Raw genomic sequence first — 14,992 nt, 5'->3', positions numbered from 1 at the left:
GGCAGACGACAGAGATGATCTCCACTCGCTTTGAGAAGCGAAAAGTGGAGGATGCTCACAGATTCTGCTTGGGTTTTCAAGACAATAGCACAGGGTTACAGACTCCAATTCGCTGTCACCCCCCCCTCACTTTTCGGGCATTCTACTTTCGCAAGCCCGGGGAGAGTCGGCCCATATTCTGGAGCAAGAGATCCTCTCGCTACTAGACAAGAAGGCTATATCTATAATACCCTCCGAGCAGAGTCAGAGCGGCTTTTATTCCAAGTATTTCCTCATTCCCAAACGGGGAGGGAACGGGATTCGGCCTATACTAGATTTGAGAGCTCTGAACAAATATCTCAAAAGATACAAATTCAGAATGCTCACTCACACATCTCTGTTGCGTCTCGTGCGCCAAAACGATTGGTTCACATCAGTCGACCTGAAAGACGCGTATTTCCAGATCCCAGTATATTATCCACACAGGAAAAATATGAGGTTCGCCTTTCAGGGTGTCTGTTACGAGTACAGAGTACTTCCCTTCAGTCTGTCTCTCAGCCCACGAGTGTTTGTACGGTGTACGGAAGCCGCGATAGCCCCGTTAAGACAACAGGGTATTCGCCTGGCAACTTATCTGGACGATTGGCTGCTTCTCGCACAGTCGGAGCAAGAGGCTAGTACGCAGACGAATGTCCTCGTAAAACACCTGCTCGACCTGGGTTTCGTAATAAACACAGAAAAGAGCATGTTGTCTCCAGCCCAGACTGTACTCTTCCTGGGCCTGCCTGAATTCGGAAGAAGCTGACATGAAACTCCTGTCACTGAAGACAGTGTTGTTACTGGCTCTGGCATCTGCCAAGCGAGTCAGTGACATTCATGCGCTCTCTGTACATCCTTCATGCACTCAGTTTTCCCCGGAGCAAACGAGAGTGTTGCTGAAGCCCAACCCTGCCTTTGTACCTAAGGTGGTTGGCTCATGTACCCCCATTGACATTAGGGGTACATGAGGAACAGCGGCCGAATGTACTGTGCCCAGTCTGTGCTTTACGCATCTATATGGACAGGTCAAGAGAGTTTCGATGCAATGACCAACTCTTTGTATCCTGGGCTAACCCTCATAAGGGCAAGCCCGTTACCAGGCAACGGCTCTCCCACTGGATTGTGGAAGTGATTGCTCTGGCTTATACGAGTCAGGGTTTGCAGGCACCAACGGGCCTGCGTGCTCATTCTACTCGTGGACTGGCTACATCCTGGGCTTTGTTCAAGGGTGTTTCCATCCAAGACATTTGTGCAGCAGCGAGCTGGTCCTCGCCGCTCACTTTTGTCCGCTTTTACAGGCTAGATGTCTCTGCTCCAAGTGTGGCCCGCGCAGTGCTGGGCCCCGTGTTGAGACAGAGTTCTACCTGTTAAGTTCTGGTTGTTTTGGTGATTTTCGAGATAAGCATGTCTAACAATACGGGAGCTACAATATCCCATAGTGAGACATCGAACGGAGTGTTATGAATGAGAACTATAGGTTACTTACGTAACCCCAGCGCTCAGAGTAACATGAAGTGAGATGTCTCAGCAGACGGCCCTTCTTGCTATGGTGAAGCGAGAAGAGGTGCTTATTTTGAATGACGCTGCGACGTAGCGCAAGCTACTTAAAGGGTGGGTGGATTCCCTGACGTAGACGTCAAGATCACCAGCCAATCAGGATTGGCGTAATAAGATTGATGCTTCTGTTTGCATACGCGTTGAGGCGCATCCCATAGTGAGACATCTCACTTCATGTTACTCTGAGAACTGGGCTTACGTAAGTAACCTATAGATTTCTAAAGAGGATTATTGAGAGGACTTTGTGATTATGTGACAATCAAAAGGGGAAATGTTTTAAATATTCTATATATTATGAGAATATATAGTATGTTTTCCAACTCCCAACTGTTTCTTTAAGTACCTACTAATTTAAAAGTTTATTAGAGAGAACTAGCATTCTATTGTATTGTATGTTTTTATCGTGTATTGTGTTTTTAGCACGTCTTTATTCGTATGTGTATGTGTACTCGATGTGTTAATGCTTTTTCAAGCGCTTTGTGAATATGTCTGTGAAAAGTGCTTTATAAATAAATATTACTTACTTACTAGCAAAGATAAATGATTAGTTCTTTGGATACCATATTTTCTCTATTATCTACTCTTAATCAACAAGTATAGATTAAGATAACATAGAAACATATCCTTTTCTTACATGCAGCTGCATTTACAAGTCAATGAGGTCATTTTGGTAAGAGAAGAACATGCTATCAATTCATTGTAAATAATCAGAGGTGTACCAGCTGAACGTCATCTCTATTTGCCCAAATAACTTATTGTTTGTATAGTTACAGCCTATACAAACACATAAGCTCCTCTCCATTAAATGATAAGGAAGGTTTGTAAAAACAGGATTCATCAATATGAAATTAATTACAAAAGGCAGGGCCAAAGATTATGAATAATATGCGTTGGTAAAAGAGCAGAAGACACCTCCTCTCCTCTGTAGGAGACAACTGTCAGTTGTTAAGTAAGGGATAATGTGCTGCGACGCGGTCATTATGGGGAAAAGAACACCGACAGGCTGATCAGGAGCCCGACGCGAAGCGGAGGGATCTAGATCGGCATGAAGGTGTTCTTTTCCCCATAATGACCAAGTCGCTGCACATTATCCCGCTTATTACATGGCCACATTCTCAACAAAGTAACGTTATGACTCCCAATATTAATTGAAATGCTTTTATGGATTTAGAAAATGATTTTATTGATTTAAAAAATAGTTTTATGTATTGATTTAAATTGACATGCATCCGCGAAGAAAAATAGTCCGATGTTACTGTTTGAACTAACGTAGCAACGGCAGGAACTGCTTCGATAGCGTTTTTGAGGAGCTTTCTGATTACAGATTTGAAAACATCGCTACTTGCTTTAAAAGTAGCACAATTCATTATGTCAAACCTTGGAAAGTATCTCGATATCCCTGCCCTGATGCCAAAGTAACTGCACACTGTATGTTTTGCCATTTGATGTATATGTCTGGACCGCTGCGTAAAAAGGAGGGTTTCTGCCCGTTACTTCTCCGCTGTTTTCTTGTCCCTCTTGTCTTTTTGGAGAGTTGGAGAATGGAGAGTTGTGTGCTTGTCACTAATCGCTGCTTCGACCCACCAATCTGGAGACCAACGGAGAAGGTCATCGATTTTCTCTCCGACTCACAGTAAATATTTTGCAGATGGGAACGTTTCAGCAGCAGCATCCCGAGCCAAAAACAGATCTGTCTGGAAAAACCAAGCAGCACAAATAAGCCGGCGTTTCATTGAAGCACCGATGTTGAAACAGCTGTGCTAATTGCTGATGCTGACACCACCCGGATGGGGTATTTGAGGGGGATAGCTGTGCTCTGCTGCATGGCAACCTGTGGGTTTTAGTGTTAATGTCTCTGGCTACACTGCTCCCAGCTGGGAGGAGAGGAGAGTTGTAACTTGTGACAGAGCTAATCTCCGCGGAGAGAGCGGAGCGCGGCCCAATCAGCAGAGCAGCAGGCAGAACATGAGGATCACAGAGCAGCTCCCTCAGCACCACCTGCATTCAGGTGGAGATCCTGTGTGTTACACTGTGTGTTACACTGTGTGTTTCACTGTGTGTTACACTGTGTGTTACACTGTGTGTTACACTGTGTGTTTCACTGTGTGTTTCACTGTGTGTTACACTGTGTGTTACACTGTGTGTTACACTGTGTGTTTCACTGTGTGTTTCACTGTGTGTTACACTGTGTGTTACACTGTGTGGTTCACTGTGTGTTACACTGTGTGTTACACTGTGTGTTACACTGTGTGTTACACTGTGTGGTTCACTGTGTGGTTCACTGTGTGTTACACTGTGTGTTACACTGTGTGTTACATTGTGTGTTACACTGTGTGTTACACTGTGTGGTTCACTGTGTGGTTCACTGTGTGTTACACTGTGTGGTTCACTGTGTGTTACACTGTGTGTTACACTGTGTGTTACATTGTGTGTTACACTGTGTGTTACACTGTGTGTTACACTGTGTGTTACACTGTGTGTTACACTGTGTGGTTCACTGTGTGTTACACTGTGTGTTACACTGTGTGTTACACTGTGTGTTACACTGTGTGTTACATTGTGTGTTACACTGTGTGTTACACTGTGTGGTTCACTGTGTGGTTCACTGTGTGTTACATTGTGTGTTACATTGTGTGTTACACTGTGTGTTTCCCTGTGTGTTTCCCTGTGTGTTACATTGTGTGTTACACTGTGTGTTTCACTGTGTGGTTCACTGTGTGTTACACTGTGTGTTACACTGTGTGTTACACTGTGTGTTTCACTGTGTGTTTCACTGTGTGTTTCCCTGTGTGTTACATTGTGTGTTACACTGTGTGTTTCACTGTGTGGTTCACTGTGTGTTTCACTGTGTGTTTCACTGTGTGTTTCACTGTGTGTTACATTGTGTGTTTCACTGTGTGTTACATTGTGTGTTACACTGTGTGTTACACTGTGTGTTACACTGTGTGGTTCACTGTGTGTTACATTGTGTGTTACATTGTGTGTTACACTGTGTGTTTCACTGTGTGTTTCCCTGTGTGTTACATTGTGTGTTACACTGTGTGTTACACTGTGTGTTTCACTGTGTGTTTCACTGTGTGTTACACTGTGTGTTACACTGTGTGTTACACTGTGTGTTTCACTGTGTGTTTCCCTGTGTGTTACCCTGTGTGTTACACTGTGTGTTTCACTGTGTGTTTCCCTGTGTGTTACATTGTGTGTTACACTGTGTGTTACACTGTGTGTTTCCCTGTGTGTTACCCTGTGTGTTACCCTGTGTGTTACACTGTGTGTTACACTGTGTGTTTCACTGTGTGTTACACTGTGTGGTTCACTGTGTGTTTCACTGTGTGTTACATTGTGTGTTACACTGTGTGTTACACTGTGTGTTACACTGTGTGTTTCACTGTGTGTTTCACTGTGTGTTACACTGTGTGTTACACTGTGTGGTTCACTGTGTGGTTCACTGTGTGGTTCACTGTGTGTTACATTGTGTGTTACACTGTGTGTTACACTGTGTGTTACACTGTGTGTTACACTGTGTGGTTCACTGTGTGGTTTACTGTGTGGTTCACTGTGTGTTACACTGTGTGTTACACTGTGTGTTACACTGTGTGTTACACTGTGTGGTTCACTGTGTGGTTCACTGTGTGTTACATTGTGTGTTACACTGTGTGTTACACTGTGTGTTACACTGTGTGTTACACTATGTGTTACACTGTGTGTTTCACTGTGTGTTTCCCTGTGTGTTACATTGTGTGTTACACTGTGTGTTACACTGTGTGTTTCACTGTGTGGTTCACTGTGTGTTACACTGTGTGGTTCACTGTGTGTTACACTGTGTGTTTCACTGTGTGTTACACTGTGTGGTTCACTGTGTGGTTCACTGTGTGTTACATGGTGTGTTACATTGTGTGTTACACTGTGTGTTTCACTGTGTGTTTCCCTGTGTGTTACACTGTGTGTTACACTGTGTGTTACACTGTGTGTTTCACTGTGTGTTACACTGTGTGTTTCACTGTGTGTTACACTGTGTGTTACACTGTGTGTTTCACTGTGTGTTACACTGTGTGGTTCACTGTGTGTTACACTGTGTGTTACACTGTGTGTTACATTGTGTGTTACACTGTGTGTTACACTGTGTGTTACACTGTGTGGTTCACTGTGTGGTTCACTGTGTGTTACATTGTGTGTTACATTGTGTGTTACACTGTGTGTTACACTGTGTGTTTCCCTGTGTGTTTCACTGTGTGGTTCACTGTGTGTTACACTGTGTGTTACACTGTGTGGTTCACTGTGTGTTACACTGTGTGTTACACTGTGTGTTTCACTGTGTGTTACATTGTGTGTTACACTGTGTGTTACACTGTGTGGTTCACTGTGTGGTTCACTGTGTGTTACATTGTGTGTTACATTGTGTGTTTCACTGTGTGTTACACTGTGTGGTTCACTGTGTGGTTCACTGTGTGTTACATTGTGTGTTACATTGTGTGTTTCACTGTGTGTTTCACTGTGTGGTTCACTGTGTGTTACACTGTGTGTTTCACTGTGTGTTTCACTGTGTGTTTCACTGTGTGTTACACTGTGTGTTACACTGTGTGTTTCACTGTGTGTTACATTGTGTGTTACACTGTGTGTTACACTGTGTGGTTCACTGTGTGGTTCACTGTGTGTTACATTGTGTGTTACATTGTGTGTTACACTGTGTGTTTCACTGTGTGTTACACTGTGTGTTACACTGTGTGTTACACTGTGTGTTTCCCTGTGTGTTTCCCTGTGTGTTACACTGTGTGTTACACTGTGTGTTTCACTGTGTGTTACACTGTGTGTTACATTGTGTGTTACACTGTGTGTTTCACTGTGTGTTTCCCTGTGTGTTACACTGTGTGGTTCACTGTGTGGTTCACTGTGTGTTACATTGTGTGTTACATTGTGTGTTACACTGTGTGTTTCACTGTGTGTTTCCCTGTGTGTTACATTGTGTGTTACACTGTGTGTTACACTGTGTGTTTCCCTGTGTGTTACACTGTGTGTTTCCCTGTGTGTTACACTGTGTGTTTCCCTGTGTGTTACACTGTGTGTTTCCCTGTGTGTTACACTGTGTGTTTCACTGTGTGGTTCACTGTGTGTTACATTGTGTGTTACACTGTGTGTTTCACTGTGTGTTTCCCTGTGTGTTACATTGTGTGTTACACTGTGTGTTTCACTGTGTGTTTCCCTGTGTGTTACATTGTGTGTTTCACTGTGTGTTACACTGTGTGTTACACTGTGTGTTACACTGTGTGTTACACTGTGTGTTACACTGTGTGGTTCACTGTGTGTTACATTGTGTGTTACATTGTGTGTTACACTGTGTGTTTCACTGTGTGTTTCCCTGTGTGTTACATTGTGTGTTACACTGTGTGTTTCACTGTGTGTTTCACTGTGTGTTTCACTGTGTGTTTCACTGTGTGTTACACTGTGTGTTACACTGTGTGTTACACTGTGTGTTACACTGTGTGTTACACTGTGTGTTACACTGTGTGTTTCACTGTGTGTTACATTGTGTGGTTCACTGTGTGTTACACTGTGTGGTTCACTGTGTGTTACACTGTGTGTTACACTGTGTGTTACATTGTGTGGTTCACTGTGTGTTACACTGTGTGGTTCACTGTGTGTTACACTGTGTGTTACACTGTGTGTTACACTGTGTGTTTCACTGTGTGGTTCACTGTGTGGTTCACTGTGTGTTACACTGTGTGTTACACTGTGTGGTTCACTGTGTGTTACACTGTGTGTTACACTGTGTGTTACACTGTGTGTTACACTGTGTGGTTCACTGTGTGTTACACTGTGTGGTTCACTGTGTGTTACACTGTGTGTTACACTGTGTGTTACACTGTGTGTTTCACTGTGTGTTACATTGTGTGTTACATTGTGTGTTACACTGTGTGTTACACTGTGTGTTACACTGTGTGGTTCACTGTGTGGTTCACTGTGTGGTTCACTGTGTGTTACATGGTGTGTTTCCCTGTGTGTTTCCCTGTGTGTTACATTGTGTGTTACACTGTGTGTTACACTGTGTGTTACACTGTGTGTTACACTGTGTGTTTCACTGTGTGTTACACTGTGTGTTACACTGTGTGTTTCACTGTGTGTTTCACTGTGTGTTACACTGTGTGTTACATTGTGTGTTACACTGTGTGTTTCACTGTGTGTTTCCCTGTGTGTTACATTGTGTGTTACACTGTGTGTTACACTGTGTGTTTCACTGTGTGTTTCACTGTGTGTTACATTGTGTGTTTCACTGTGTGTTTCCCTGTGTGTTACACTGTGTGTTACACTGTGTGTTTCCCTGTGTGTTACACTGTGTGTTACACTGTGTGTTTCACTGTGTGTTTCACTGTGTGTTACACTGTGTGTTACATTGTGTGTTACACTGTGTGTTACACTGTGTGTTTCACTGTGTGTTACACTGTGTGTTACACTGTGTGTTACACTGTGTGTTTCACTGTGTGTTACACTGTGTGGTTCACTGTGTGGTTCACTGTGTGTTACATTGTGTGTTACATTGTGTGTTACACTGTGTGTTACACTGTGTGTTACACTGTGTGTTACATTGTGTGTTACATTGTGTGTTACATTGTGTGTTACACTGTGTGTTTCACTGTGTGGTTCACTGTGTGTTACACTGTGTGGTTCACTGTGTGTTACACTGTGTGTTACACTGTGTGTTACACTGTGTGTTTCACTGTGTGTTACATTGTGTGTTACATTGTGTGTTACACTGTGTGTTACACTGTGTGTTACACTGTGTGGTTCACTGTGTGGTTCACTGTGTGTTACATGGTGTGTTACATGGTGTGTTTCACTGTGTGTTACACTGTGTGTTACACTGTGTGTTACACTGTGTGTTACACTGTGTGTTTCCCTGTGTGGTTCACTGTGTGGTTCACTGTGTGTTACATTGTGTGTTACATTGTGTGTTACACTGTGGTGTTACACTGTGTGTTACACTGTGTGTTACACTGTGTGTTACACTGTGTGTTTCACTGTGTGTTTCACTGTGTGTTTCCCTGTGTGGTTCACTGTGTGTTACACTGTGTGTTACACTGTGTGTTACACTGTGTGTTACACTGTGTGTTACACTGTGTGTTTCACTGTGTGTTTCACTGTGTGTTTCCCTGTGTGTTACATTGTGTGTTACATTGTGTGTTACATTGTGTGTTACACTGTGTGTTACACTGTGTGTTACATTGTGTGTTACATTGTGTGTTACACTGTGTGTTTCACTGTGTGGTTCACTGTGTGGTTCATTGTGTGGTTCACTGTGTGTTACATTGTGTGTTACATTGTGTGTTACACTGTGTGTTTCCCTGTGTGTTTCACTGTGTGTTTCACTGTGTGTTACACTGTGTGTTTCACTGTGTGTTTCCCTGTGTGGTTCACTGTGTGTTTCCCTGTGTGTTACATTGTGTGTTACATTGTGTGTTACATTGTGTGTTACATTGTGTGTTACACTGTGTGTTTCCCTGTGTGGTTCACTGTGTGGTTCACTGTGTGTTACATTGTGTGTTACATTGTGTGTTACATTGTGTGTTTCACTGTGTGGTTCACTGTGTGGTTCACTGTGTGTTACATTGTGTGTTACATTGTGTGTTACACTGTGTGTTTCACTGTGTGTTTCCCTGTGTGTTACACTGTGTGTTACACTGTGTGTTTCACTGTGTGTTTCCCTGTGTGTTACACTGTGTGTTTCACTGTGTGTTTCACTGTGTGGTTCACTGTGTGTTACATTGTGTGTTACATTGTGTGTTTCACTGTGTGTTTCCCTGTGTGTTACACTGTGTGTTACACTGTGTGTGTCACTGTGTGTTACACTGTGTGTTACACTGTGTGGTTCACTGTGTGGTTCACTGTGTGTTACACTGTGTGTTACACTGTGTGTTACACTGTGTGGTTCACTGTGTGTTACACTGTGTGTTTCACTGTGTGTTTCCCTGTGTGGTTCACTGTGTGTTACACTGTGTGTTACACTGTGTGTTACATTGTGTGGTTCACTGTGTGGTTCACTGTGTGTTTCACTGTGTGTTACACTGTGTGGTTCACTGTGTGTTACACTGTGTGTTACACTGTGTGTTACACTGTGTGTTACATTGTGTGTTACATTGTGTGTTACATTGTGTGTTACATTGTGTGTTACATTGTGTGTTACACTGTGTGTTTCACTGTGTGTTACATTGTGTGTTACATTGTGTGTTACACTGTATGTTACACTGTGTGTTTCACTGTGTGTTACATTGTGTGTTACACTGTGTGGTTCACTGTGTGTTACATTGTGTGTTTCCTACTGTATGTGTTACACTGTGTGTTACACTCATAGGTTACACTGTGTGTTACACTGTGTGTTTCCCTGTGTGTTACATTGTGTGTTACATTGTGTTACACTGTGTGTTTCCCTGTGTGTTACATTGTGTGAACAGCTTCACTTGCAACACTGAGGCCAAGTCACTCTGCTTTGTTATGCCCGGTGATGATGAGCTAAGTGAGTTTCTTTACCACACACTTGCCGCCCCCGAACCGAAATGCCTAAATTATAATCCTTTGTTTACTTCTGTAACATAGTGACATCACCTTGTAACACTTGCACGCTATTGGCTAGTGCTCCAACATTGTACGTGATAGGCTTAACTAACAATTAAGATATGTGAAAACTGTTATCTCTCTAGTGCAGGGGAGTCAAACTCAAGGCCCGGAAGCCAAGTCCGGCCGAGACTTCATTTCATGTGGCCCCACAAGAGCTTGCAAATAATATAATATGTTTATTAATACGGTTGTGCCGCTTTACAGAAGCACATTGCCCATAAAATGTTTTTTTCACAATGTTACTTTATTTTCAAAATGTTACTTTTTTTTCTAAATGTCACTTCTTTTTTTTGTTTTTCCAGAATTTGGCTTTTCTTTTAAAATCATTTTGTGACATGCGCACTGAAGAGACTTGCAATTGTTTGCCCTAGACTTCTGCTTTCAGGCGTAGTTAATTATGAAGTTATTACCCAATCCGATAATAATCCAATGCAGATGCAATAATGTTATAGAATACATAATTTTATATATATTAAATATGTATTCTTATATAGTCTTATATATAAAACTGGCCCTTTTGAGTGCAACCATGATGCTAATGTGGCCCGAGTTGAAATTGAGTTTGACACCCCTGCTCTAGTGATTTGAACAAATACAAGCCAGTACAGCCAAATCTTTAAATAACATAAACCACTCATTTGAGTGAGTTGATGTTTAATAAATAAGAAAAAAATGTGAATTTGCACCTCTAAAAGTAATATTTAGAGTGTAGGTATTTTGTGGCAATCTGTATCAGTATCTGCAAAGTTGAACAGATAATTAAAGCCTATGCTGTATGTAAAGAGGCAGCTTAACTAGGATTCGTTTTGAAAACCTAAATATAGATTGTTGGGGAAATACTGAATCTACTCTTCCAATATCAGAGTAGCACTTGATAACAAAGGCCCTACGTAGCTGTGTACGTAACAGGATGTATGATTACCTAGAAGAGCGTCAGGACACATGTTTTAGGAATATGATAGCTATGTGACAACGATTAACATGATGATTCAGCCTCTATGGAGACAGACATAAGACAAGCATGATCATTTCTGACGTGGGCCTTAGCTAATCTAAACTAAACATTGTCTACTGCTTTGAACTGGTATTCCTCCATCTTGTGACTGGAACGCCCTCTCTTGTATATAAGCATGTGAAGGACACTGCTCTGGGAACTAGTTGTACCATATGCCCTGTATGTGATGACTACTTCCATTCTTGCAAGGATAATAATTACATGTATCCTGATATTGAAGCTAAAGCCGGTGACGAGGGATATTTGTTCTAACATATAATGATTTGTACTGTAACAGAAAGAAGATTTGGGGTTCCCTTTCTATAAGGGCATGTTCTCCTCCTGCACCCAAACATGCATGTCAAGGATATAGCCAAGCACTACACTGCACAGGTGTAGAAGATATATTGAGGGGTAGTTTGCATATTCAACCAACACTGAAGTACCACAACACTAACTAAAACTGTAATCTAAAGAAGACATCAGTGCATCAAAAGTCTCGAACCAGTCCCAACCAAAACTAATTTAAAAACAATACTGGAAACAGCGGTTAGAGTGTATACATCCAGGTTAAGATGTTACTATTGTGAGGCTGAATGTGTGTCCCGCCTTCAATCACAGACCATCATTGTACCTTTACCTTTTTTTAAAGAGGGCTGTCAGTAGTCCTGCAGGGTTGGAACACTCGCTGCTCCCCTTTCTGCCACCCCCCCCCCCCATGTGGGTTGGATGCATAAATAGCTCAGACAAGCCTGAGCTGAAATCATGGCTTCCACAGGGACAAGACAAGCCAATTTGTAACCAACTCCAAACACGGAATAGACCATAAATCCATGCCACATATCATGTTCCAGCAGCTACTTACTCTTTCTCCTTATTGCCCTTTCAAACAAGAGTCAAAGGGCTCTCACATTATCATGAGTGCTGATACCCTCTATGGGCAAAGTCGTTGCAGCCCCACTAGCAGAAAGCACCGCAAAGCATTACCATAGAAGAGGAGAAAAAAAACAGCCCATCACTCTTCTCCATCATATTTCCCCCACTGGGTTTCTACAAGGTCATTTTGGCGCACGATGCAGGAGAGGCTTCACTGACGCTTTCAGTGATATTGCACAAATACATTTAACAACAAAGAAGCTGGAGTGCACTTTGTACAATTTAAGGAAAAGTGGGGTTGAGGCAGAACTAGAAATATATAAGTGTAGTGGAGAGGAAAGGCATAAAAAGGCGATGGAGAGGGACAAGGGCATCGGTGCCAAAACCATCCCCAATTATTATACAACACATTTAGATCGATGACAGGAAGTTGGACACAATGTCCTGTTTAATGACATTAAAACACAATAATCCTAACCTCCTTTCCTCCTCACAGAGAAATCTCTGCACTGGGATGAATGATGATCGCTGTTCAAGCACAAGACCCCCCAGCAAGAACAAGATCCAAGGCGCATTTCACCGTAAATCCGCAATAAGAAATTGAATTATTGCCTGAGTACAGCATTTCAAACGAACAGCGTACATTTTCAAATCCATATTTCGACTTATTTCTTGATTCACTTCGGGTACATGTTTAGGGGTCATTCTGTCGCGCAGTGCAGGCCTTTAAACTGTTTTTTAAGAGATAAATAAATGTAGAGTTGTATCAAAAACACATGTAAATCTTCCTACTTTCCTGCACCTGGATGCACGGTAAGAAAACAACACCAAACGAGGAAAGTAGGGTAATTAATGCATTAAAAGGGAAGATTGGGGTAAATGTATCATTTTAGCGGGATCATTCCGATTCTTACCTTATTGGTGGGAAGGTCAGCGTTGTTTAGGGTGACCGGGATTCGCGTTGTTTCCGTGCAGGGAGTCACCCCGAGTACCTGAAGCAAGAGGGTCCTGTGATGTGCACTGACGTAGTAGCTGAGAGCTGCACCCTCCTCCCCCTCCGCCCCCTTCACTTACTACACAGCATCCCTCTTGCACAGAGACACCGCCCCCTCCTCCTCCTCCTCCTCCTCCTCCTCCTCCAGCAGGCACCACCTCTCCCGAAGAACAGGGGGTTTGCTGCTTGGGCATGAAACCTGAAAGGGTGAAGGCGATTTATTTCCCTCCTAAATGTTTAAATCATTGGTGAGGCGAAATGTTACGAGGTCAGACTTTATAGAGTGTGCACACATCCAGGGGAGAACTGTGATCTCCACGCTCGTGTTCAGTGTCTCTCAGTTGGACTGTCATTGGCTCCATATGCACCAAATGGTTGGTGCAATGAACTGTGCAAGACGAGCCTCTCCCTGCACGTGCCTGGGCTCGTGCCTGTAATTGGTCATGTTAAGAAGAGAACAAAAATGACAAGGATGCCCCCAGTGGAAAACAACTGACATCCTTTTAATTGTCTAACTATCTGACTCAATATATTAGATAAATATGAGCCAGCGATGAAGTCTGAAAATAAACTGTGAGAACATCGTCGCAAAAACAATTTAAAAAATGAAAATACTTCTATCAAGATGATAAGCTAAAAAGGCCCACACAGTTGTTTTTGACTATAGGCGCATCTCTATGTATCTCTTTTCAACACAATTGACTTTAGTTATATGATTTCATTTTTGTTCTCGTTCAGTCTCATATGTTTTGTATTAAACAGGTAGACTTCTGGAGAAGCAGCCTGGACGGTTTATTCACAAATCATGCAGTTACATTTCAATTCACAAAAAGCAACTAGACAATTTTATTACTGGGATCTTCTAATAAAGATGATAAATGTCCACATATCTTATATTTAGGCACTGTTTAAATGTTTAGGTAGGACTGGAGGTGCACCTGGATCAAAATAATGACACAAAAATACCATGGAGATTTCAAAATCTTGCTGGTATGTATCAATGTTTTCACTTTGCATCCATTGAAATTAGATTGTCTATCATTAAATAGAGATCTTTACACCCAGAATACTAACTATTTTAAACAGGCCTCACTTATAAAACAGTTTTAAAATGTATGAACAGAGGAATCCTTATCTCGCCTCCTGGAAATAAGAAATAACCATAAATGCTTTTATTTTTCCTTTTAGGAAATGAACATCTGTGATTGGTCCGAAACCAAATGACCTTCTTTCATGGCCACCTACGTGTTAAAAGCCTCCTGACAGTCCAGCTGTCGTCTGATTGTCGCCCCATCAGATGAGGCCTTTCATGTCCCTTCAGGCTTTCAGCTGCTTTTGTCTGTCTGGGCCATCTATTGATCAGCTGCTATCTGCAGGGCCATGCCGGACCTCCATCCTGTGTGCACCTCTGTGACTGTGAGGAGAGATGGAGCAGAGTGCTGTTTAAGTGACAAATGGACACATTATTGGTGGGGGAAGATGCATTTGCTTTAGCCTATTTGAAAAGCTGCACGGGTACTAAACTTTACTTTAGTAATTGGTGTTTCTGCTTATTTACACTTTTACCTTATTGCACCTCAAAGGCAAATATTGCAGTTTTCTCTCTTCTTCATTTACCTGACAAAATAAGTTACTGGTTATTGTTGACTAGACTTTCTCTTCCAAATGATTGTGTTATTATTGATAAAGCTACCTAACAGTCATTAAAGTTATGTAACTTAACATTTAACAGCTGCAACATTAGTGATGTTATGGGCCAAAGCTCATTCAAAATGAGCGGTTTTACTCATTTAAGTAAAAGGTTTTGCTGGTACTTTTATAGGGAATGAAGGACTTTACTTATAACATAGGCCATTTTAAAAAGGCCTAGCAAAATAAGACATCTTACTCGACCTCACAGTAAAGGTATATCTTCTCTTCATGATGAACTGGCATTTAGATGTTTCTAA

At 42.1% G+C, this 14,992-nt stretch overlaps 1 protein-coding gene across 1 annotated transcript in view; it reads right to left on the bottom strand.

The window, feature by feature from the left end:
- Positions 1-13,103, bottom strand: part of sv2a (synaptic vesicle glycoprotein 2A) — a 66,062-nt gene extending 52,959 nt beyond the window's left edge. Inside the window, exon 1 of the mRNA XM_034103304.2 lies at positions 12,964-13,103. The gene's annotated coding sequence lies outside the window, so the exon portion shown is untranslated. The remainder of the gene's footprint in view (positions 1-12,963) is intronic.
- Positions 13,104-14,992: the final 1,889 nt, after the last annotated feature.

Source organism: Pseudochaenichthys georgianus, chromosome 16 (assembly GCF_902827115.2).
Source record: "Pseudochaenichthys georgianus chromosome 16, fPseGeo1.2, whole genome shotgun sequence".
Classification (NCBI taxonomy): Eukaryota; Metazoa; Chordata; class Actinopteri; order Perciformes; family Channichthyidae; genus Pseudochaenichthys; species Pseudochaenichthys georgianus.
Note: the sequence above shows the minus strand (reverse complement) of the source record. Positions and strands in the feature narration are given on the sequence as shown.